This window comes from Natator depressus, chromosome 1 (genome assembly GCF_965152275.1).
Source record: "Natator depressus isolate rNatDep1 chromosome 1, rNatDep2.hap1, whole genome shotgun sequence".
In the NCBI taxonomy this organism is placed as follows: Eukaryota; Metazoa; Chordata; order Testudines; family Cheloniidae; genus Natator; species Natator depressus.
In genome coordinates this window covers 65,361,442-65,387,699 of record NC_134234.1, presented here as the reverse complement: position 1 = coordinate 65,387,699, position 26,258 = coordinate 65,361,442, and positions in this window count along the sequence as shown.

Here is a 26,258-nt window from a genome sequence, read left to right as displayed (position 1 = left end):
TCTCTGTTTCTCCTACCTACTCTTACCTCTTTTCCCAAAGCTGAGTCATTCCCGAATTCTACACCCTCTTCAAAAACCAGGTGCTATTGTTCGCAATGGAAATAGGTAGATGCAGAGGGTAGAACCAGTACCATTTATACACAGTCTCAGATCTAGTTGAGCGCCGCGTCTTGGCCGCTCACCAGTCTGCTGTGAGGGGATTCAAATGCTCAATCCTCATGTGCTTTGAGCCTCCAGAATCTGAACACTCCAGGCACTGCCCCTTGCTGGGGTCTCTAGGCACACTCTTGGGGTGCAGCTCCTCTGTCTGGCACCCCCTTCTGAGAACTGCAATCCTGTGATACAATTTTCTAACCCCTGGGACTAGTGCTGACTCCTCAGACTATGCTGTAGTGTAAACACCCTTTCTCCCAGATCTCCAACCAGGCAGTCACATGATAAGTGTAACATGATAGGGGTAGCACACACATACACACACACACTTTGTTCAGGTTTCTAAAATACCATTGCTGTTTAATTAATAGTATGATTAATACACACATCTAGTCCAAAATAATAAACTCTACACACATTTCCTTGTCTCAGTTTTCTCACCACTTTAGAGCATTCTTTGGGTGGGGTGAGGGTCCTCTGGGAGCCTTCTCCTCCAGTGCATGGCTTGTATTCTCTAAGACAGAACATCGCTCTCTCTCTCACACATACACACATGCACGCACGCCTTGATTTTGGCTGGTCCTGTAGGTAAAACAGCCCTCCCTGCCACAAGCGCTTGTGGGTCTCTTCCCTTCTCCTCCCCAAAACTTCTTGTATGGCTCTGAGAATCTTCTCCTTGTGAGTCCCTTTTAACCCCCCGCTTTGACACCTCTGTATTTTGGTCGTATTTGGGAATTTCCACTTTCTCGCCCCTTGTAGAGAGATAAGATAAAACTGGGTATTTGAGGCATGAGCTAACCCAATGTCCCAAAGCACTTCTACCTGAACATGTGGCCATTAAGTTCTAATATCCAGCCATTGTACCTGGTTTGGGAGGGACATGGCACAGCTCTTGTCAGGAAAGATAGAATTGATATACACAGAGGTATTCAAAATATATCAATGTCAGAAGAATGACTTCATAGCATCACCCAGAATTCATAACTTGTAATCACATATGACATGTAATCCCCAAATCATCACATCAACATTTCCAGTCTTCGGTATCTAAAGTTAGGCACCTGCCTCCATATTTAGGTGCCTAACTACATTGTCTGGTTTTCAAATGTGCTGAGTACGAACAAATGACTAACCCACCTCTGTTATTAATTATTATTGCTTCTTCATGGAGAAAAAAACATAGTCTTTATTTTCCAAAAAGTGGGTAGTGATTCCACTAAAGCTGTCTCAAATGGGGACCCAAATCACTGCTGACTTTGGAAAAATTAGTCTGCTACTCCTACATTCAGTAAAATGGTTTACCAATATTTGGGAAGTTTTAGCCATGGAGAAAAAGATTATGTGAAAAATTATGCCTACCACCATTATTTGGAAACTGGGCTACTCTTCATTACTTATAATACAAACTGAACTTTTTTTCTTTTTATGTACGTAAACTTTTAAAAAGTTCTTAATTTGACTCAGAGGACAACCTTCAACTTCACAAATAATGTACTTAGTGAAAATAGTTTGAAATCCATTTGCAACCCTGATACAATTCTTTATTTTAAACATAGGTATTTTTAAGAAAGTTGACTGTGATAATATTCATACTGAGATACTTTATTTAATTTGTACACAGTGAAAAAAGATGCATAAATGGAAACCTCTTAGGTTTGATTTTTATTTGAAAGTCTTAGCATTATGTTTTACTCTTAAGGTCAAATGGATCACTGCAATTTCAGCACTATTATCTTTATCATCTAAAAATAATCTGTACCTAATGGAAATATTTTAAACCTTTTTTGTTAAGAAATAAAATGTAGTTTTCAGCATTATGCTTGTTTTTCATGAAGTGTTGCATGTTCGTGGCTTTTGGAATTAACTAGGGAATATACTTTGTATCTTGTTGCATTTATGTAAAGTGCTTCATTCATTTTTCTTATTTATCTCTATTCGATTCACAGAACAATTCGGGCTTCCTCTTTCAACAATTTAACACTTAGAATTTCCACTTATCATTAAGTGAAAACTATGCTCCCTCAAGGTTTTGAGAAGTATTTTCTTTAGTTTTGGAGACATAGAATAATTTTAGAAAGTAGAGACAAACACCTATAAGATCTCTATCAAGCATTCCTACAACTACAATACCCACCTGCTGAAGTAAAGAAACAGATTGACAGAGCCAGAAGAGTACCCAGCACTCACCTACTACAGGACAGGCCCAACAAAGAAAATAACAGAACGCCACTAGCCATCACCTTCAGCCCCCAACTAAAACCTCTCCAGCGCATCATCAAGGATCTACAACCTATCCTGAAGAATGACCCATCACTCTCACAGATCTTGGGAGACAGGCCAGTCCTTGCTTACAGACAGCCCCCCAACCTGAAGCAGATACTCACCAGCAACCACACACCATACAACAAAAACACTAACCCAGGAAACTATCCTTGCAACAAAGCCCGTTGCCAACTGTGTCCACTTATCTATTCCGGGGACACCATCATAGGGCCTAATCACATCAGCCACAATATCAGAGGCTCGTTCACCTGCACATCTACCAATGTGATATATGCTATCATGGGCCAGCAATGCCCCTCTGCCATGTACATTGGCCAAACCGGACAGTCTCTATGTAAAAGGATAAATGGACACAAATCAGACGTCAAGAATTATAACATTCAAAAACCAGTTGGAGAACACTTCAATCTCTCTGGTCTCTCGATTACAGACCTAAAAATGGCAATTCTTCAAGAAAAAAACTTCAAAAACAGACTCCAACGAGAGACTGCTGAATTGGAATTAATTTGCAAACTGGACACCATTAACTTAGGCTTGAGTAAAGACTGGGAGTGGATGTGTCATTACACAAAATAAAACTATTTCCCCATGTTTATTCCCCTGCGCGTCCCCCTCCCCACACACTGTTCTTCACATGTTCTTGTCAACTGCTGGAAATGGCCCACCTTGATTATCACTACAAAAGGTGTTGTTGTTTTCCTATCCTGCTGGTAATAGCTCACCTTACCTGATCACTCTCCTTACAGTGTGTATGGTAACACCCATTGTTTCATGTTCTCTGTATATAAAATGTCCCCACTGTATTTTCCACTGCATGCATCCGATGAAGTGAGCTGTAGCGCACGAAAGCTTATGCTCAGATATATTTGTTAGTCTCTAAGGTGCCACAAGTCCTCCTTTTCTTTTCACCTTACAGGGGAATTTTTGCCTGGGGCTATGCAAGTGTAAGGGGAAGTAAGACCTCTTCTTTACATTCCTGTCTGTACCAGTGGTCAGGGAGGGACAGAGTATGGGCAGAGTCTTGGTGGATCTGACACAGAGGAGGGGAATGTAATTTGAAACAGGTATAGTCCTGTAGCAATTTACTACCTCCTGAAGCAAAGTGGGAGCAGAGAGGGATTGTGGTTCTCTGAGGCATGATTCTTCCACTGAGCTGCTCATGTGCCAGTGCAGCTGTGCACCATCCCTTACACAATACCAGGGAAAACCCACATTCTGCTCCAACCTATAGTATGGTTACCCTTTTGCTGAGTGGTAGTAAATTTCAGGGTATGCAGGTCTGTTTTCCCCTTTAGAGCAGAAACTGATGAAATAGAGTTAAGTATTTTTTTAAGGTAATATATTTATTTTAAAAAAATGTCCCCAAGTCCTGTCCCGTTGAACAGAAGTAGTAACAGACTTCACACAGACAGCTCCATTTTACAAAAGTTTCAGGTCTCAAGAAGTAGCTGCTTTGGGCTTCTCTCTCTTTCTCCAGGACTTGCACCAGTCTCAGACAAATCCAACTGCTTAAATATGCCCCATTTCTTCTGTTGGCATTGCCACTTTTCCACCCAAGTCTCCTTTCAATTACATGGTCAGGAAAAGACATCTTTAATTGTTTCTTGCACCATAAGATTAGGTAACAGCATAATAAGCAGTCACCTTTTTGTTGTAATAGTATTGAACATTCAAATTCTGTATACATTGCATTTTTATGACAATTTGTTTGTTTATTTGTTTTCTCTTAGGCCCAAATCCTGAGCCTCAGTGCTGCCCCTAGTAATGGAGCCAGGAGCTTGGCAGATGAACGAGTGACAGCAATATCCCCTAGGGTGTGGATACAAAGGCTGGAGTAGACTATGCAGATCCTCATGCAACCCCCTGTGCCTTTTACATTAGGGAGAAAAAGGTGTGTTCTTACTTTGAGTTAGCTGAGCTGAGGTAAAATCCTAGTGAAGAACAAGGCAATTTATTGTTTTTACACAAGTTAGCAGGCCAAGTTATATCCCCGCGAGACACTTTAACTCAACCTGCTGATTCGTGAGAAAGCTACAAACTGCCTTGTCTTCAGCAGGGTTTATTTTTAAGTTAGCTAACTCAAGTTAAGAACATAACTTTTTCTCATACTGAAGAAAAAGTGTAAGTGGGGGAGGATGGGAGGATCTACAGAGGTGTTAATCTTTCTGCCCTTCCCCTCCCCGATCTACCTATTACCCACTGCTTGCAGTAGGACGGGAGTCTGTGCCACACAGGGTAGGTTTGTTCCATGACCTGCCCTCCATGTCCTTCCCTTTCCCTCCCCCATTCAGCTCCCTTATGCACTAGAACTGCAGTAGATCTGCTGCCAGGGATCTCTTTGCAGCTACTGAAAAGGGGGTGAATTTTCCCCTTAATGTCAGTCAACAACTACGTTTTTAGGGTTTAACTTTATCACAGTAAAGTACTCTACACTTTGCATTAAATTTGGATATTTAAATGACTTAGAATTGAGCAAAGAAATTGCTGAAATAGTTTACTCGTATAGTTAGCCTGTTTCCCTTCCTGCAGAAAGTCCATAAGCAGATCATGATTTCCTGGGCTGTATTTGTTATTCCGATTTCCGCAGCGAATGTTGTGATTTTATCTTTAGTTTCGCAACGTGTGGTGTTTTCTTGGAATCCCATCTGACGAGAAGAAGTTACTAATGGAGAATCTCAGTTTTTATTAAAAGAAAATTAAAAATCTATCCCCCAGAGTGGTGGAGAAAATATTTAATAAATTGAACCCTAAATGCATGCACGCTGGTAAGCAAATAACAAGAACCCAGCTGTGATGCTTTTTTGCGGTACCCAGGACTATGAGTCACCTTGTTATCTCTCTGTCTCAGCAAGAGATAAACTTGCTTGTGCTTAACTGAGTGTCAGCCCCCTGACCCCACCAGTCTGTTACCACCCAAACACTGTCCTCAGGGCTCTGTCAGTCCTTACTTTGCCTTACAGGTTAATATTAGTTACACCCAGTCCCTGAGCCCCCTTGAAGCATTCCTCTACAGTGTCCAGCCCTTAACCACTGGCCTCTCACAGAAAGGAACAGTGCACACACCAGCTTGTTTAATTAAACTAAGGATCAGCTCCAATATAACATCACAGCTCTGAAATACAGTTATAGTGAAAACAATATTTATTTTTATTATCAAAGATTAAGATTTGAGAGATAGGGAGTAAGGATAATGATGGAAACAGAAATAGTTGCATATAAAACAAACCGTGTAATACACTTGCTAGAATCTAAACTTAATATAACAGGCTAAACCCTTGTATAAAGTAGTTTATCTCACCTAAAACTATCTCCCAGCATCACCAACCAGCGTGACTAGGATCATGCTTTCATGAATTCAAAAAGCACTGTCCTTTTTGCTTCTTTAGCGAAGCATGCAAAGTTGTCCTTTTGCCTTCTCTTTATATCCCCAAGATTCATTGTTCATGCCAAGAGTGAGGATGACCCTGCTGGTTTATTCCGTGGTGTGTGGGCTCCATGTTGCCTTTGCACCTGTGTGGTGATGTCATATGCAAGAGGCTTCCACTGTGTTGGCTTATGCTTATTCTGATCATCGTTTGTCTGGTCAAAATCTGCTGGTCAACCCTGCTTTGATTCAGACTTTAAAACATATTTTCCAATATATATACACACAACTCCATATATATAAACTATACATACATGTTACAATGATTACGAGGATCAATATGGCATAAGCTTTTATTAAAGACCTCACTTGACCCTCTTTGGATAACTATATGCAAGCAATGTACTGGGTGTAGTGAGTAGTCATGCCTGTCAGAAGTACTAGTACAAGAACCTTTGCAAGGTGGCACTGAGGTGTTTTTAGGGTCACACCAATATTTACAATTTAAAAATCTCATGGGATTTGAAGCCAATCTCATGCTTTTATGGTGAGTCCTCATGATTTTAGAACCTTTGAGCTTGGCAATGTTTTTGTAAGTTGCTTCCCACACACTCTATGAATGATCACAAGCAATTCCACACTCAAAGACCCATACTCAGAGAATAGTTATAATTGGTTTGCTGTGTAGTAGTCCTGCAGAGGTCTGTCCTAGGTGTGGTAATATTCAATACTTTCATTAATGATTCAGCTAATACAAGAGTTCCCAAACTTGTTTTGCAGCTTGTTCAGCGATGGCACAGCCCACGCCACTTCCCGCAGCTCCCATTGGCCGGGAAGGGCAAACTGTGGACGCTCAGGTAAACAAAGCATCTTGTGGCCTGCCAGGGGCTTACCCTGAACAAGCCATGATCCAAGTTTGGGAACCCCTGAGCTAATAGAATGGCAAGTATGCTTAGAAAATCTGTATGTGACAAGAAGCTGGGAGGAGTTGCAAGCACTTTGGAAGTCAGCATTAGAATTCACGATGACCTTGACAAATTACAGAATTACTCTGAAATAAAAAAAAATGACATTCAATAAAAACAAGTGCAAAGTACTGCACTTACAAAGAAAACGTTAAATAACAGGTACGCATTAGTAGTGCTGGAAATGATCTTGGAATCATAGAGGATTACAAACTGAACATGAGTTAGTAATATGATGCCGTTGCAAAAAAAAGTTAATATAATTCAGGTGTGTATTAACAGACACAGGAGTTAATTGTCCTGTTCTACTCAGCACCGATGAGACCTCAGCTGCAGTACCATGTCCAGTTATTGGCAAAATGCTTTAAAAATATGTGGCCAAATTGGAAAGAGGCCAGTGGAGAGTAACAAAAATGATGAAAGGTTGAGCAAACCTGATCTCTGAGGAAATATAAAAAATCTGGGCATGTTTAATCTTGAGAAAAGATAACTGAGGTGCAGACCTGATAACAGTCTTCAAATCTGTTAGGGTCTGTTTTAAAGAGGACAGTGATCAATTGTTCATGTCTGAAGGTATGAAAAGAAGTAATGGGCTTAATCTGCAACAGGAGAGATTTGGGTTAGAAATAAGGGAAAAACTGTCTAACTATAAGGGTAGTTAAGAACTGGAATAGGCTTCCAAGGGAGGTTGTGGAATCACCATCACTGGAGGTTTATAATACAACTTCTGGTGCAAATGCTCACATGGACACATTTAGGGTGAGATTTTCAAGAGTGCTCAGTCTGGTCTAACTCAGCTTCCTGGTGAGGTAAGCGGTAAAATTTCCATTGACTTCAACAGAGTGAAGTTATGCTACTGCTGAGCAGTTTTAAAAATCTCACTCTTAAAATTTGCTAACTTCAAGAGCTTGAGTGGTCAACTAAAATGTAATTTTTGCAAAAATTTTACAGATTTGTTGATCTTGGTATGAATTAGTAAGAGAGACAAGGTGGCTGAGGTCTTACTTTTATTAGACCAATTTCTGTTGGTGAGAGAGACAAGCTTTCGAGCCACACAGAGATGTTCTTCTGGTCTGAGAAAGGTATTCTAAGCATCACAACTAAATGCAAGGTGAAACAGATTTATCATAAGTAATTAGCATATATTCTAAGGGACCATTCAAGGTAGAATGGCCCGTTAATCCCTCTGCAGTCAAAGACAAAAAGAGGGGTTAGTGGGTTACAGATTGTTCTAATAAGCCATAAATCCAGTGTCTCTGTTCAGTCCACGATATTTAAAGTTTAGCAGAGTTATGAATTTAACCAGACCTGAAGAAGAAGCCACCTGTGTGGCTCAGAAGCCTGTCTCTCTCATCAACAGAAGTTGGTCTAATAAACAATATTACCTCACCCACCTTGTTTCTCTAATATACTGGGACCAACATGGCTATATAGGAGTTACACTGCATATATGAATTAATAACACATTTTGTTTGAATTTTATAACCCTCTGATAATTTCTGTATTTTTTTAGTAATTCTCACCATATTTTTTCTTGATTTACATATGAAATGAGGTAGCCCTTGGGTGGACAAATGAATTCTCATAGCAGCAGCATGTTAAGTCATCTATGGATCAATCCATAATGGAAAACACTTCAAATCCTCCTTTCTTGCCAAATAAACCTTTTGTGCAGGTCCTATTGAGTACCATCCGCACTCTCTGTTCTGCCAACAATGTCAGCCCAGGTTCTCCATTCATTTCTTTCTCCCACCCTCCTAGCTGTGTCTTTTTCTATGATATCCCCTGTGCAAAGGGTGTCTCCCCTATCTATGATTAGGTTACCTCTCTCCTTTCCTAGTTTAAATCTCTTCCTTCTCCCATAAGAACCTCTCCTCACCTTATTCAAATTCTTCCTAAAGACTCACTTATTCCAAGTTGTCTACAGGAAAGAGTCAACAGTTAAAATATCAAAGCAAGCAAATAACAACACCCCCCCCACACACACACACACTAAATGAATCCTCATCTGGGCTTGCCAGAAATCTTTCTTGTCTGTGTCTGTCTTTTAGACAGTAAGATCTTAGGGCCAGGGACCATATTTATTTTGTTCTTAAAAGGCCTGATCCAAAGTCCATTTGAAGTCAATGGAAAGATTCTATTGACTCCAATGGGTTACAGATCAGGCCCATGGAGTGACAAGTACATTGTTCATGCTTAGCAAATAATAATGTCAGTAACCAAAAACAAGAAGGTATTCAAATACTTATAAAGTGAAAACTCAGGTAAATGGCAGAGAATTCATTCCTGCTGAGACTCAACATAAGGGTCCAAATGTCTCTGAAACCATACGTTATTTACGTGATAAATATGAGAATATCTAGGATGCTTACCTCTCACCCCAAAAAAGCTTTATTGAAATTAACACAAACACCTTTTTCCTTTTTAAATGATCATTCTTACCACAAAGATAATAGTTCTCCAATTATTTTCTTTTTTAACAGAACACTATAGGCTGTTAATTTACTGCACAGCTCAGTGACTGAATAATGCATTGGAAACAAAGTGTGTGCATGTTCTTTTTTTTTAGGTTGATCTTTATACCAAAAAATACTTCTGTAAGCAGGAAAGATGTTATATTTAAGCTTTCATCTCCTTTGAGTGTGTTTCTTTGACGAGAAGAATGGGTTATTTATTATTTGAAAGACAAAGGTGGTGTTGAAAATCCTGACTATTACAGCTTCCTTTAGTTTCTATTCAGCAATAAAAATTACTTCTAATGTCTTTGATGTTTCTCTACGTAGCTTCAGTATCTTTGGTACTTTAGGGAATATCTTCCCAGCTGCATGCAAACTATTTTGTTGTATGCAGAGAAAGGTAATGTGACTTGTCTTTGGTAATCTTTTCCCGTTATGCTTCTGGGCATAAATTATATTGATAGAGTTAACTGCCCAACATTTACAAAAAAATATTTTGCTGTGACACTTTTGTCTCACATGGTATAATACCGTACAAATTATTTAGCCTCTTCAATTAAATAAATGCAGTGTACCATACAAAATAAATACAATAAAAAAAAATCCAAAAAGCTCTTTAAGCAAAGACTTCAAATTCTAACTTAATAATATAGGCAATTGTGCAGCATTAAATAGATGACTGAATAGCTACAAATTTAAAAGAAACAACTTCTCAATGTGACATTCATAACTGGAGATTTGGTAGGTGATCATTCTACAAATTAGGTTAATGGAATGCTAAAATACATAATACCTTGTATCCAATGAAGTTTAAAAGAAGATTATTAGTGGCCTTTTTATACTGATTTACAGAGAAAGGAAAATATTTAGACCCTTTATCACTGGAGATTGACCTTTATATAAGAATTAAAAATTAAATGTGCTCACGTATTATAGGTCCACCCAGGCAGTTACTAATATCTGTGGGGGAAAATAGTTCTTAACTTTTTAAATATGCCAAGAGCATAGATGCTGGAACTAGATGCCACACCCCCTGTCTTGAAGTGGTTTCCATTCTATACATGCTTTACAGTTTGGTTCAATGGCTCTCAGCACCCCTACTATAAAAATTGGTCCAGCACCCCTGCCATATATGCTTTCTGTGCTTCAATAGAAATGAAAGAAAACTCATTTTCATAATAACAAATACAGTATATATGTTAGTAACTGCTGCCTGTCAAACAGGTTTTGGTAGCAGGTGAATTGTTGAGTGGATAATGAAAATACTCTTCTGATGGATTATCCAAACTTTGCACAATTTATCTTTTATCTGCCAAAATATTGGTTAAGATAGGAAATACATGTCATCTTATCCTCCTGGAAAAGCAATGAAATGATAGGAAAATATAGTATACAGGATCACTAATGCTATAGCAAATACTACAGATCTTGTGGATAGTGAAAGATAGTGAAAAGAAGATACAGTTACTATCGTTAAATACATTTATTTCATACCACAATCCTTCTATAAAAAAAAACATCACTTATAGTGACTATTTCTTACTGCCCATGTCCTGCAACTGCATAGTTGCAATTTGGCATGAACAAAAAATCAATTACAGGCACACACTGTCACAATAATAGCAGTAAGAGTGAGAAGGAAAAAACGATCTTATATTAGTAATGGCGTAAGTAGCTATCTCACTCGTTTACCCTTGCTAGTACAGAAACTCTTTTAGAAAGTTATGCCTGCTTAGGAGAACAATTACTGTGGAACTTATAAGTAACTAAAAGGAATATGTTCCTATTTTCAGGAATCAACTGATGTAATTGGGCATAGCTCTACCCGTTTATTAAATTGATCAATGGCTACCAGATGGTTTTTCCAAGAAAACTCCTTGGTATAATTTCATATAATCTTTAATTCTGTTCTATCAAGGTAGTTACTCAAATTGGATTAAACAAAAAATAAAAAACAACCCCACATCTTTCTTCCCAATAGAAACAAGATGATCTTCAACCCAGTGACTTCTTCCTTCCCCGTTGCCCTGGCATGCTCCATGACATTTCACTACTCCATATACTTCTTTGAACATTTGGAAATGTGATTGGTTAGTTTTCAAACAGTTTTTCTGTTCTGGCACCTCCTTGAAGACAACAGTTTCTCTCTGGTCCAAATGTGTCATCTGCTTTTGGTGCACCATGAATCTGTGTTTGCTAACTGGCAATACATTTGATGTTTGATTTACAATGGCATGGTTTAGCTTTTCCACTCTGCCTGTGGCAGATGCAGTCTGCTTGACACTGATTATCTTGTTGGGCAACACGCTATATCATCACTGAGCACATCTAATGTCTTACTACTTTTCCCTATTGGGCTTTTTAATTTTTTCCTTAAGAAACACTAGATCAGACCTGTGAAGATACTATAAAATCATTACACTTTTAGCACTTTACAATAACGTATTGAAGAGACTTGGTAAGGATGCGCAATATACAACCGCAAATTTGAGTGTATTACCAAAGCCCAAATTATACAAGTTTGTGTGTGAGAGTTTTTTGGTGGTTTTTTTTCCCTTGTTCACTTTGTTTTTAAGGTGGGAAACAATGTTCCTCACAATTTTTGCTTGAATAATAAAATACATAGTTGGAAAATTCTTGTTAGGTAATCTTCATAGATAGACAAACAGGAGAGATAAATAAAGTAGATAACTAGCCACAGACACAGTTGTATTGTGGACTAACTAGAGAAAAGACATTGTAAAACCCTTGGGGATCACAGTTCACAGTCTGAGATCCTCTGATTCATGGATTCAAAGGCCAGAAGGGACCACTGTGATCATCTATTCTGACCTTCTGTATAATACAGGCCATAGAACTGCCCCAAAATAATTCCTAGAGCATCCAGCCTTGATTTAAAAATTGCCAGTGATTGAGAGTCCACCATGACTCTTGGTAAACTGTTTCTATATTTAATTACCCTAATTTAGACCTTATTTACAGTCCGAATTTGTCTATCTTCCACTTCAGCCATTGGATTGTGTTATACGTTCTCTGCTAGATTGAAGAGCCCATTATGAAATGTTTTTTCCACATGTAGGTACTTATAAGCTGTGATCAAGTCACCCCTTAACTTTCTCCTTCTTAAGCTAAATAAATTGAGCCCCTTAAGCCTGTCACTGTCAGGCATGTTTTCTAATCCTTTAACCACTGTTGTGGCTCTTCTCTGAACTCTCTCTGGTTTATCAACATCCTTCTTGAATTGTGGACATGAGAACTGGCACAGTATTCCAGCAGCAGTCACACCAATGCTCCTCCTTGAGATTCCCCTATTTATGCATCCACCGAACAATAAAGGCTTGCCAAATGTTTGGGTCTTCCCAAAATGAATAACTTTATCCTGCTTCTATGCAGCACTTTATGGGTATGTCTACACTGCAATGTAAGCCTATGCTTGAGCCTGGGCTCAAGGCTAACCCTCTTTGAATCTACACTGCAATTGTACTAACCCATGGCTTGGACCCAGGGTCCCAGGAACTGGCAGGGCTGGCGGGTCCAAGCTCGAGTCAAGCCGGGACCCAGATGCTGGGCCCTATTGCTTTTGCAGTGTAGATGCAGCCCCGCTTGATGCAGGCCCCAGGTGTCGGCCAGAAGTATCACACAATTCCATCGGACAACTTCCTCAGTCTTCTCTATCCCATCAACCTGCAATCCACACTATTGAAATGGAAGCTGCATCCAGTTTGTAAATGGCAGCAGCTCAGGTCAGTGTTAACCTATTCTGTTCTGATCACCGATCTGCAAGCACACTATTAGAGACCCACCTGGATTTGCAATGGAGAGTGAACTGATCAAGCCTTTTGCAAAGCGAGCTGCTTCCTGATAATATGTAGGGCGGGCAGAAAAGTTTTTCCACAGTGCACCATGGTTGTAGGGCTATAGTCGCCACATTTCATGGGGGGGCAGTAGGGACTCTGGGATATGGTTACTTTGACTTGGGTCAGGATCCTGCAGTGTGGACACCAAAGCATGGGTCAGAAAATTCTTAACCTAGGTTAAAACACAATGTAGATGCTCAACCTCAGGGTTCCCTAACACAGGTCAGCTGATTGAGTCCCACTAACCCTTGGCTTACATTGCAGTTTAGACATATCCTATGTGATTTGATAAGATTTCTCATATGCAAAAACCTTACTTAATTTCATAGACATTCTCCTCTCTATGTAGTAGATTTATAGTATTATATAGTATATGTTCTATTACCTGTGCCTGGCCTCCTTCTTAATTGGGCATTCTGTCCTGTCACTGGTTGATCTGTCATGTGTTACTCAGTTCCTGCTTAGTTCCTTCTTAGAACAATAAGTTCTTTTAGTCCGTATGCTGCCGGCTCCTGGCAGGCATCTTCCTCATTCTTCATTCCCATCATTGTCAGACCTGCCTAAGCTAATCACTTCTATGACAATGCTAAAGGCCTTATTTCCAAGGGCTCAGCTTAATGGAGATATTGCAACTCTTCCCAGAATGATATATCCTCCCACACGAAACCACTGACTCTGGGCTCCAAGCCTGCTTGTGTCCTCTTTTAGTTAGTGCTCTCGACTCTTGTTTTAATAATACTACTTAGCAGTAGAGCTGGGAGAAATTTTTCAGACAAATAGTTTATTCACTGAAAAATGAAGTTTTGAGTCAACTGAAACTCCTTGCAAACTTGTGTTGAGTTAGGTGAATAGCTTCAGCCAATGAAAAAAAAAAGTTGAAAAAGTCAAAATATTTCATTTTGACATTTCCAAACCAAAAAAAGTTTGACTTTTCATTTGGAAACAACGTTTTGTTTATAAATTTAGAAAAAAAAAAAAAGAAAGAAACTCCTAAAAGTTACACAAAATGAAAATGATAATTAGAGAACAAAAACATTTTGGGTCAACAAATGATTTCATTCAACCCAAAATGATATATATTTTTTTCTGTTTAGTGTCACTGCTGCCATTCAGTGGTGGGCAGTAGTGAAATGGACAGGAATTGTGTCTATTTCACGCTGTGGCTGCCAGGGCTTCCATGGTTCTGAGTTCTGACTCAGCAAGTGAGAAGCTGGGTGTCCTGTGGAACTTTTCATTTCAGAAATCCCATTCTTCAGTGTTTCTGAATCAAAATAATTCATAGAGTTCCACAAAAAGGGGTGGGGTTTTTGTTTGCTTTTGTTTTGTTTTTTTTTTAATTTTGACTTTTTGTTCCAATTTGGGATGAACAACATTCCAACAACTCAAAAAATAATGCAGGACTGAAATTTGGTTTTCCCACCAGATGCAGTCCTGACCAGACTGAACCAGAGAGAATGCACCGTATGACTGGAACTGGGTTTTTTTTTTCTTTTTTTTTCTCTTTTTTTTTTTTTTTTGCAAATAGTTTATTTGCTAAAAAATACAGTTCAGTCCTCCCAAAACTATTTGTGAATTCATGCTAAATTAGCAGAACAATTTGAAATGAACCAAAAACCTTAAATGTTTTGGAAATGTCAAAGCGAAATGTTTTGTTTTGACCCAACTTTTATTTTTTTCTATTTCTGGCATTTGACAAAAGCAAAGGAGAACTAGATTCATCAAAACAGCTGGGAGAAGGCTTTCCTTATAGCTTTTTGCTCAGTGGTCAGGACACTTATCCAGGATGTGGTAGACATTGCTTCGATTTCCCCCTATATCAAATAATAAGAAGGGATTTGAATTTGGGTTTCCTACCTCTGAGGTGAGAGCCCTAACAATTGGATAATGGGATATTCTAGAGTGGGGCTTTCTCAGTCTCTCCTGCTGAAGATGTTTCATTTTTTATAACTAATTAAACAGTCATTGGAGCAGGGACTTCAATGATAACTATTCATTACCACTATAAATTGCAATGAATAGATTACTAGACCAACTGAAAAAAAGCAAGAATAACTTTATAGCCAGGTATTTAGGGACCTCACCTAGGAGATGGGAGTCCCCAGGTAAAGTTCCGGGGCTGATAACTCTTTATTCAGCTATTGGAAAGTGAAACGACTTCATGGAAGAGATTAAGAATTGAAGGAGGGACTCCACATCCTAGGTGATTACCCTAACCACTGGGCTAAAGGGAGGCTTTACCATCCCCACAACACCCGCAGCCATTTTTGTGAATCTAGTCCTTCTTTGCTTTTATCAAAATGCCTGAAATCAAACATGTGGGGTCAGCCACACTAGTCACTGCAGAAGTCACGGAGGTCGCGGAAAGTCATGGAATCTGTGGCTTCCGCAATCTCTGTGACAGACACTCAGCCTTACATATGACCTCCAACATCTTCAGCAAATTCTGAACAGCATTTAAAATGTGAACCCGAGGCCTGCTTTTACCCTCTCCCAGGTATGTTAATTTCCTTCACCTGTGGCTAGAAAAGGCAAATTAAAAGTTTGCCAAGTCTCTGCTATGCCTATGTTTTCCCAGCGAGAGTGAGCTTCTGACAAAGAAGCTTCTTTCTTTCTTTCTTTCTTTCTTTCTTTCTTTCTTTCTTTCTTTCTTTCTTTCTTTCTTTCTTTCTTTCTTTCTTTCTTTCTTCAGAGAAACAGGATCTGACTATAACAACAACAGCTTAAGACCATTTACATTAACTTTCTTTTTTCCGACCAAAATGACAGTTAATATCATATTTAAAACCATCTCAAAAGACTGTCAAGCAGGAGTTTTTGCTTATAAAGATTTCATATAGCAAAAGGCAATATGGGAAATGGTTATAATGAAAATCTTTCTTAATTCCTTAAGTTCCAAATCTTTATTGTTTTCTTTCTTTTCTTGTGTTTAATAAAATATTAAAAAATATTTTATAGTGGTAGTTACGATAGAACCAGACATATTTCCCTCTGTCCTTCTCACGTGCTGTGTCAAGCCCTCACACAGCTTGGCTCTACTGTAGGTATTTGAACTTGGGTTTCTTACTTCCAGTTTGACTGCACAGCCTCTAGCTGCATACAGTGCTACCAACTGCCCATGTTAATAGAGGTCTCCAGCAGCATTTGATCTCCAGTTGTATTTTCTCCTTGCACGTGATCACTTTATCAGGGGGGAGGGATAGCTCAGAGGTTTGAGCATCCACCTGCTAAACCCAGGGTTGTGAGTTCAATCCTTGAGGGGACCATTTAGGGATCTGGGGCAAAAATTGGGGATTGGTCCTGCTTTGCTAGATGACCTCCTGAGGTCCCTTCCAACCCTGATAGCCTATGATTCTATGCTCTATTCCAGGGCTTAAATTCTCATATACCTAGTGTCATTAACCTACTGTTCCTTGCAGTGTGTTGTAGCACCATGCAAATGCAATACAAACTTTAAGAACAGTATTACAGAAAATATTTATTACATTAGTTAAAGGTGATGCAACACAATAATCTATATTAAATCACAATTAACATTGCCATTACTGTACAATATGAATTTCAAGGGTTATTTCCACAGTCACAGAACAATCACTGCTGCTCCTTTTAGATTCTCCTACTTCAAATAGGATAAAAACATAAATCTGATTGTAATAGTATGAATAGTACAACAGATAAGGACAGCAGCATTAAATTTAAAGAAATATCTACTTTTAGAGTGCTATGAAAAAATCAAATATCCACTTTTAAAATCCATGTTAAGCAAAATGGTTGGGGTAGAAAAAGTCTAAGTCTAATTCTTGCTCTACAATTGCTTTAAACAAGACATTTTCTGGTAACTCCCAGGCCTTGCTTCATTGTGTCCAGTCTGAACAGTTTCTTTTCACTCTCTGCCACGGAGAAATCACAATGTAGCAAAAGTGTTCCTTTCTTGCACTCCAAGGTGTCGCTGCTTTAAAAAAACATCATAGTCTTCAATCCACTCCATGGAAAGTAATGGGATTAGATCGCTATCAGAGTTTCTTTCACTGGGTTAAATGAGCTGAGTCTTGCTGAAAAGCTCTATGCTCTTCATTACAGCAGAGCCAGGAAGCATAAGCTATCCTTTGTTGGTTTTACAGTTAGATGTCCTCATTGTGTTTAGTCGTGTCATTACTGAACTTTTACTTTTCCTGTACTTAAAAATCTTGGTATTAGCAGCAGGTTAACTTTATATAAAGAGGCAGCCAGTGTGAACTAATTTGCTGTCTAGGATTTTACGTTGTCGGCCTCATTATTAAATGCAGTGTAACCAATTGGAAGTCTCTAATTTACATCTGTTTTTTACATTGGCTTTCTCCAAGTAATCTGAGCAGTATTCTTTTGTCTTCATCTGATGAATCAGACATTTGATGGATATACAGTTTATCTAGTCTGTATGACCACTGTTGTTTAACAATATGACATAATTCATCAAACTGTGCTAAATCTACTAGGGTTATTTCAAATATATTAAAGGATTCATGAATTCATTTATAGAATGATATTTTATCTTTTATTTCAATCTCCTTTTCTAATCAATCAGTGATATTAGCTTTAGGCATAATCACACGCTGTAGTGCTGCTCTTAGTTTTAGCACACTTTTAGGATCATGGAAATAAAATATGGTAGGGGTTTTTTTTATGTGCAAAGAAGCCCCATCATCACAGAAATACTGTAGTATTTACAGGATCACGGTCCAAAAGTTATATCTTGTTTCTAGAATCATAGATATAATAACTAATTTTCCAAAGTGTACTCATTTTTTTATATTAATTGATTATAAAACCAACCAAAAATTACAAGGAAAAAGCCCTAGAGAATCACTTTTCTAGATTATTAAATTTCCCTGATTTGCCACATGAGAGTGCCTTCTCCTGGTGTTTCAGTAGGAATATAATTTCTCTGTTTTTTGTGTAAATGATGGTAACATTGGCCTTAAAGACGTGTTCAAAACCACAGATGGGATTTGGCTATAAAATTCCTGTTAGTGAGTTGCAGATGACTTTGAAACATTACCCTAGCATGAAATTCTAGGTGGCCAGCCATAAACTCCAAAAATTAAATGGGTATTTTTCCGTGTAATATCCTCATGATATATCCAAACTGCTGCTGCAACTCATACATTAGACTGTACTCTTTTCAATTTACTTAAAAGGTGGCTAGATTGCCATGTGAATTGAGATGGACATATAACTGACCACTGGTTCACTCATTTTGGCTGATTTGAAAAAAGTGGCATAATAGGTGGCTGGAGAAACTTGGTATGAACACAGCTGGATTATCATATTCAGTTTTAGGCACGATTTTACCAGAAAGATAACGACAAATTGGCAGACATCAGAGAGAAGCAACATAAGTGATCCAGGGACTTCAGTAGAATGATGAAAAAAGGTAACTATAGAGAGCTTAGCTAAAATGATAACTAAAGGGGACAGGAGGGAGGAATTATTTGATATGGACCATGAGCTGTACTAGGAGTAATGAGATGAGATTAAGAAAAAGAAAATTTAGGCTAAATATCAGGAAGACTTCTTGACAGGAGGTGTATTAGAATGTGGAATAGTGTCCTAAGGGGTAGTGGTGGAAGATTCATCACTTTAGGTTTTGAACACTAGACACAACAAACCGCAGAAGAATGTATAGTAGCGGAAAATCCTTCATTGGCAGAGAGATGAAATAAACTCTAACTTCTATTTTCTGTGAAAGTGTCAGGAAATTCTAAACTTAATCCTCTCAGTGTGTTTTATACTTTTACACATATTTTTTCTTAATCTCTTTTTGCACATTTTCTCCCTTTCCTGAATACACTACCATATATTTTGTGAAGGTATTTTGAAATGTATTTTGTTGTGTGTTTGCTTTGATTCAGTTGTTGTAGGAGCTTTTTAATTCTCATAAGCATGAAACATTAATAGAACATGTTTTAGCCAGGTAGTAAAGATGGTCAGGAATTTTCCAGAATTTTTTTTTTGATGGAAAACCTATTTTCTGTGAAACTTCTTTGTGGAAAAATTTGATGTGGCCGGAATGGAAGAAAATCACAATGAAAATGTCAATTGTCAAACTGAATCCAAATGTTTTGGGGTTTTTTTTTGTTTTTTTTTGCTTTTCAAGTCACTTTAACATTAATCTGTAATTGCTATTGTGCCTCATGAGGGTTGCAGCTCAGCTCGACTACATCTCCCATGATGGACCTCAGTCTACCACATGGTTGAAATGCCCAGGTGCACCATGGAAATCCTATGTCTAACTAATAGGTCTCAAAATGTAACTATAAACAGAGACTCATAACTGAACAAGCGTGTGACTCTAGGTACCCCTGTATTCACACCCTCCACATGCTTGCAATGATTTTTCTACAAAATAAGCCTTGTGAGGCATCATTTGAAAAATAACAACACACTGGTCAATAATATCATTGTCACATACATGTAACAATGTTATATGTAAAGTTATGCATTCTCTCTGTGTGATGTTACTAGAACATATTTAAGACCACACAGCATAGCCCAGGTAAAATAGATAAACGGGATAAGGGTGACCAAATAGCAAGTGTGAAAAATCGGGACAAGGGGGTGGGGGGTAATAGGCTCCTTTATAAGCCAAAGCCCCAAATATCGGGACTGTCCCTATAAAATTGGGACATCTGGTCACCCTATACAGGTCTGTCCTAGATGAAGAAATGTATGCTTACCTTGATTTACATATTAGCAGTAAACAAAGCCATCAAACCAAACCAATGGGGTTCATCCTGAAAGTGAACACAAAAGATAGAGAATTAGCATGGCTCCTGCACCCCAGAGAGAGACAGGAGACTGAATCCTCAGGAACCTTCCTGACAAAGACCTTCCTTTTGGGACTACAGGGGACAGAGAGATAGAAAGAGAGACTCCATCTTTGGCCTACACCTGAGGAGACAAAGGAGCCATGCACGTTGTGCTCCATGTATTGGCTCTTGGCCAAAGGGTCTGGTCAGACATGCTGGGCAAAGGAAAAATAGTGAAAAAATTACTGAGTGAAGTCTGTAGCATTTTAAGTTATGTCCTGGCCATTACAAAGCATATTTAAACTTGTATTTTTTTTGTAGCCTATTCTGCCTTCAATTCCTTCTCCTTGGTATCACTCAACTGATGCCTTTTTGTTAATAAATATGTTTCATTTGTCCTGTAAACCAACTCAGTGCTATATTTGAATTAAAGGGATTGTTAACTCTAATTAAAGTGATAAGCTATACTTTTGTCTCTTTAAAGGAGCAAATGACCTTATTTATTTCTCTGAGTGTTCCAGGAGAGGGCTGGAAACTTCAGGGCAGATAGTTTGGGAAAATTCAGGACTGGAAGTGTGTTGGGGGTTGCCCATCAAGTCGCAGCCAAGGTTGATGGAGACCAGGGTGGGGCTGTTGTGTTGTAGGCAGGCTGCTGGGGTCAGAGCGCTGACCCAGGGTGCATAGCACATAGACACTCAGGGAACCACATGCTTGTCTTTTGGCTGTTGGTGTCCAAGCTGTGAGCCACAGCAGCAGAGTATTTAAGGTCCCCAGTGTTACAGAAAGGAGGTGACACAACCTCTCACTGGTCTAGATTGCATCTCAAAATATTACGGGATGTTTTTCTAGTGCCTTATAGTGATGGACTCAAGGATTTCAATCTATTTAGCTTAACAAAAAGAAGGTTTAGAGGTGACTTGATCCTAGTTTATAAGTACCTACATGGGGAACAAATCTTTGATAATGGGCTCCTCAGTCTAGCAGAGAAATATATAACAAAATCCAATAGCTAGAAGTTGAAGCTAGACAAATTCAGATTGGAAATAAGCAGTATTTTTTTTTAACAGTGAGGGAAATTAACTATGGGAATAATTTATCAAGGGTCCTGGTGGAATCTCCAACACTGGAAATTTTTAGATCAAGATTAAATGTTTTTTTTGTAAAAGAGATGCTGTAGGAATTATTTTGGCAAAGTTCTATGCCCTGTATAATACAGGAAATCAGATCAGATGATCAAAGTGGTCCTTTCTGGCCATAGAATCTATGAATCTGTATGTCTACATGGATGAATACGATTTCTGAAGTCATTCAGCTTGACTCCCCAGTATTCGAATGAAGGAAATCTTTTATATTTTAAGCTCAAAGTAGGATGTTTCTTGCAGAGAAGTTTTACAATTATCCATTTTAGAGGAGATGCTTTAGCAGCGTTCTTATCTTGTTGTCTACATTTCTTTGGTTTTCTTTATCTTGACTATTTTGTTATGTTTTAATTCATTATTTGGCAAATTATGACATCAGCTTTTGAATTATTTTCATATTCACATTGCACCTCTGTCTTTTGTGGATTTTGCATCTTCAGTCTCCACCTGACCCATGCCCTTGCAAAAGCCTTTTCATGCTAAATTTATAAATTGTACATGTTCCTTTTTGGCCATTTTCCAAATGTCTTGTTAGGATTTCAGAGCATGAAGGTAAAAACATTTCATGAACTTTTTTTCTTCAAGTTTTTACTTTATATTAGCGTTGAAGTACCAGGCTGAATTAACTAATATGATATTGTAATTTGTGTCTGTTATTATTTGCAAACAATGAACCTCACATATACCATCCTTATAAGCTTGTATGTTGCCGATTTGATCGTCACCATACAACACACATATCTTCATGCAATCTTCCTCTGAGCAATAAGATCTACTATGGATGTGAGAGGAAACTTGTGCCCTTTTTGAAGGCAAATCTGTTGGGGAGTTCACGACAATACCAGTAACTTTAAAAAAAACTTTATATTTACTCTTTGCTTTGAGGAAGAGGGAAAATGGCAATGGGCCATCTTACGCTCTCAGCACCATAGAGGTGCACATGTTCTACCTTATACCCAGAGATGAAGAAAAATGACTGTTCTGATGTGTCACAAACACAAAAAGAATAAACACTGCAGCTTCTGAAGCAGTGTGCACCATAGCCTCTTGAAGTCTTTTAAAGCTTTTTAATTACTATGTTTTCTGAACATCTCTAGTTGGTCTTACAAACCTGGGAGGCTGAGAGAACCAGGTGGGCCTGGCAGGTTTTCCTGCTGCCTTACTGAGCCTCAGGCAAGCAAGGGTCATAACTCACTGTGGGCTTAATTATCATTGCTATATTGGTGACATTCTGATTTACTGCAAGACTGACAATTCTCTTTTTATTTACACAAGTTTTGCAAGATTGGCTGTTAGTCCAAAAATGGATGTTTTTTCATTATCTTTCTTTGAATGGTAATAAAAAAGAATTATTGGATGTTGTCCTCCCATCTACCTTTACTTTACTTTAAAGATTTGTAGCTTTACTTTTTTTAAGAGCTCTAATCTAATATCTAAGACAGTCATGTAAATTCTGGGTTATTTATGGATTGTATTCTGGGGGTTTTTTTCATCATATTTTAAGTAGTTTAGAACTTGCTCAAAATGTGTGAACTAACACATTTGTGTTACCCTACATCTGTGGCATAGGTGTAATTGTTCATGCAAAATAATTAGAAATTGTATTTTTCATGGGATTTATTAATTTAGTTTGTTGTAATTTAGTGGAATTCCAAATCCTTGTTGAGAATTGCACTAACATCAATTCCAGGTGGGTGGAAACCAAGCACATCTTTGGTTCCCAAACTTGAGACACCTAAGAAGGAACAGATTATCTGAAAGTGCTGGGAACCCATCCTCTGAAAGTCAAGCCAATTTGCGGTGTCTCTAAATTGGGCCTCCCAAATCACCACAGTTTTAAAAAAATGTAGTACAAGTGTATTTTTTAAGATTAGGATAGCACTCCTTGAATAGCCACAGCTTCCCCTGTAGACAGCCACTTGATATTTTTTATTTCCTCTCAATTCGGAGAGTAAAAGGGGAAAGAGCAAAGGAAGGAGAGAGAGACAAAATGTGCATCAGATAAAAAATCAAAAGAAACTAAATATTATAATGCTTGATAATAAATTACACTAGATTTCTAACAGATTCACTAGAGCATTTGCATCCACATACATTCAAAAGAATTCATCATGATTAATGGTAGTACAAAGAATAACAAAGGAAATAATGATGCTCTGTAACCTGTTAAAGAGGGTTGCCATAAAAAATTTGCTAAAATATGTGAAAATAGTGTGTTCTTTAAGTTACGATGGCACTTTAAAATAATAGACCAATGATTATTAATTCCTTTGGTACTTATTGTAATAACATTAACCAAGATGAGCTCATCTGCTATTAGTGAAGATGTCATACATATTTCTAACATTATTTCGGCATTATTTAACTGGTGCATTACTAACAAAAAATACCTGAGGGTACAATAATTGTGTTTCCAGTATCAGTGCACAGTGTGATTACAGAAAGTGGGGATGATTTCCCCTTCCTTTGAAGTGGTAAGGTAGTGCGTGAAAAGCTAAGCAGGGACAAGGCTATGGGAGGAATAGGGCTTTTTGTGTGTGCATGTGTGTGGGAGAAGGCATGAGGCAGAAAGATGAAGACAGCGTGTAAAATCCACTTCACCAGCCTTTTCAGTGCTGTGGCTTGGATGCTTGCTATGGGTCATCTCTGCAGGCCACATACAGAAATATAATTCCATATCCTAGAATCAGACTTTTATTTAGGTTAGGATTTAGATATTAACATTAAATTAAAGAATTGAAATAAAATAAAATAAATCAGAGAATAGCTCACCTGAGTGAGAATAGTGAGGATGTTTTTTCTCTCCCTGGAGTCCGGTTGTCAAGATCAATATTTGTAAGGGCAACTTGGAGACAGCAGCCAAAGGTGTCACTTTCCACCTTGTTGTGATGTTTTGATTTCATGTTTTTCATTACTGAGAATGTGCTTTTACAGACCTATGTGCTTCCAAACATTGAACATAGTTGGGAAAATGAATCTAAAGAACAAGTTTACAGAAGTTTTTAGTCACTTCATTCTTCTTGGAAAGAAAACAAGAATCAGCCTGCAGTTCACACAGATGTAGCTGAAGATCTTGCAGTTGCTGCTCAACTGGTACCTCCATTGGATTGTTGAACAGTTGAATGTTGGATCTCAAACTCTAACAATCTGAAAATCTGGCACTGAACTAGGCTGAGATATCTGATAGAATCTCCAAGAAGCTGTGAAAATCAGCAACATCAATCTCAATTGAGAATTCCTTGCATGATGGAAAATGATTGATGTTGTTCTTCTGAGGGAACTCATTGAGGAGTCTGAGCTTTCTGTAGAATGCATTGACATGTCCCATAAGTTTAAAAGTATTCTGATCTCTACCTTGAAACTAGACACTGAATAAATAGAGATGAGATGCTATATCTTTTAGAAAAGCCAGTGAGCAGAGAAATGCTGGGTCTTCCAACTTCTCTTGAAACTGGGAGGTGTTGCTTATTTTCTCTTCTTCCAGAAATGCAAGAATCTATTTTCTGAGTGAAAACAAATGTTGAAGGCATTGTCCTGCACTCAGCCACCAAACTTGTGAATGGAGAAGGAAGTCCTCGTATTTTGCATCCAACTCCTCAAGGAAACTGATACATTTTCTGTGCCTCCTTGCTCTGTTTCCTCTATGGAAGATGTTGACCACTTGTACTACACTGGCCATCATCTCACTAATTTTAACATATTTCCCACAAAGTACCTCCTGGTGTATGACAGAATGAAAGGTATAACATTCAACTCCATTTTGTCTTTGCAAACCTACTAAGCCACTTTTACTGCCAGTGATTGCTTGTGCATCATCTATGACAATCTATGACATCTATCACAGTGCAGGAGCACTTTTGGAAACCACCATGTTTGCTCACAGCAAAAGCAAGTGCCTTGTAAATAAGTGCCCCGGCTGTACTGCACTCATGTGGAATTAGCTCCAGTAACTTCTCATACATGAAGAAATCCGCATCAGTACTTTCAATGAAAATTAATAGCTGGCAGATATCACTGACATCAGTGCTCTCGTGTAGAACTAATGAAAAGAACTTACATTTTTCAATAACTGTCTTCAGTTGAGGACACATGATTGTTCATATCACTTACCCTTCTTGCTACAGTTTGATGAGACAATGGCATACTTTCAAAATTCTTTGCCATTTTGTTCATCCCCAAAGGCATGAGCCCTCTTGATTGCACACCTTTTTATCACATCACCATGCCTAAAAGGCTTTTGACATTTCACTGGCTTGAGGCAGAACTCATAAGATGCAAACAGACTTTCAGTTTGTGCAGTTGAAGGTTTCATCAGTATGTTTCTCTGCTTTTGAAATTTGCTGTGCTACAAAATGGCAGCTTCCATTCAGTGGGACCTCGCACGCACCATATGTGAGAGGTCACATCATGCGGAGGATGCCATGTTGTAAAGTGGGTCTCTGGCATGTGCAGCATTTCACTGCAATGCTTTTGGGCAGCCTCTGCTGAGAGAGTAGTTTCCTCAGGGCCTGGATGGAATTGTCTCAAGGGCTAGATCTGCCACCAGTTGGACCACCCATAATATGGATGGAGTGCAGTGAGTCGGGGAGATGAAATTCAATCCCAGTTGCAGGTCCAGAATGCTGGGCTTGCACAAACACTCCAAGTCTGGTCTTTGTGGCCACTATTCTAGTTTATACACTGGATTAACAGCTCCAGTATTTCTGGGCCATTTATACAGGGTACTGGGGGCTCTTTTAACACAGTTATATAGTCCCACCCCAGTATGGCCTTCTACACTAGCTTATAAAGGGTTGACATGGAGATGTTTTAGATGGAACTTATGGATTGCATCCTTTCAGGCAGTCATCCAGTGCAGTATGCAGCCTTCCCCAAGGTTCTTAAGTGATGGGACAGGCCTTTCATCATCAACCCCAATTTTCCCAAAAGGGTGGGCATTGTAACAGAAGCATCTTTCCCTCCAGCCACTCATTTCATTCAAGCCAGGGGCCCATTGGTATCCTTCTCCCTCTTTATTGGATTTGTTGATGTTTGCAAATCTTAAGTGAGAAGAAGGAAGCTCAATGCTAATAAACACAAGTGCCCCAAGCATTCGATGGGTAGAAACTATCAAAAGCTGTGGGAGCATAAGTCTCCTTCTGGGAGACTAAAGGCATGTCTATACTGCAATAAACACACACAGCTGGCCCATGTCGGTTGACTCGAGCTCATGGGACCCAGGCTGTGGGATTATAAAACTGTAGACATTTGGGCTTG